Raw genomic sequence first — 782 nt, forward strand, 5'->3', positions numbered from 1 at the left:
GAGATTCAACAAAATCTCGAAATGGAATTTTTTGGAGGATTCCAATATTTTCCCTATACTTCGTATACAAGAAAGTCAGGGAGGTCTAAAACATCGAGTTTCATTAAAATCTTGAAATCAAATTTTTGGACGATTACAATACTTTCCCTATACCTCGTATCCAAGAAAGTAAAAATGGGTAATTTGGTAGGCGTTCCAATAAAGATTTATTTCAAAAGCTAAGCCCACTTCTTCTTCTATAAGATGCCTGCTAACTGAAGTGTCTGCATGCTGACTTAGAACAAGTGACCAGCAACGACACAGCGCAACAGTAAACAATGACAGTTTGACTAGATTACCAAAATCATCATCTTCTCCTTCGGCTGCTCCTGTTAGGGATTGCCACAGCAGACCATCTTGTTCCCTATCTTCCTGTCCTGTACATCTTGCTCTGTGACATCCAGCACCTGCATGTCCTTCACACAATGATAAGAAAACATTCCACAACCTAAAATGTAATCCTTAGACATACCAAATTTTGAAAAGTAACATCCTGGTGATAAAACACAATGAATCACAACACCATTCATTGAAGGAATTCAGAGAAGTTCCAAAGCATTTGTTGCTTCTTCTTGCCACTGAATATGCTTTAAAATGTTCTACTTCAGGGACTAGGTGATTGCATTATGACAACACTTTTTTAGCTTTCCATTCACTGTTTTCATACTGCGTTTTTTTTTTTCCATCCAATACAGAATAAGGTGCCCAAAAGAAATAGATTGCTGTACAATAAACTCATTGAA

Source organism: Erpetoichthys calabaricus, chromosome 9 (assembly GCF_900747795.2).
Source record: "Erpetoichthys calabaricus chromosome 9, fErpCal1.3, whole genome shotgun sequence".
NCBI lineage: Eukaryota > Metazoa > Chordata > Cladistia > Polypteriformes > Polypteridae > Erpetoichthys > Erpetoichthys calabaricus.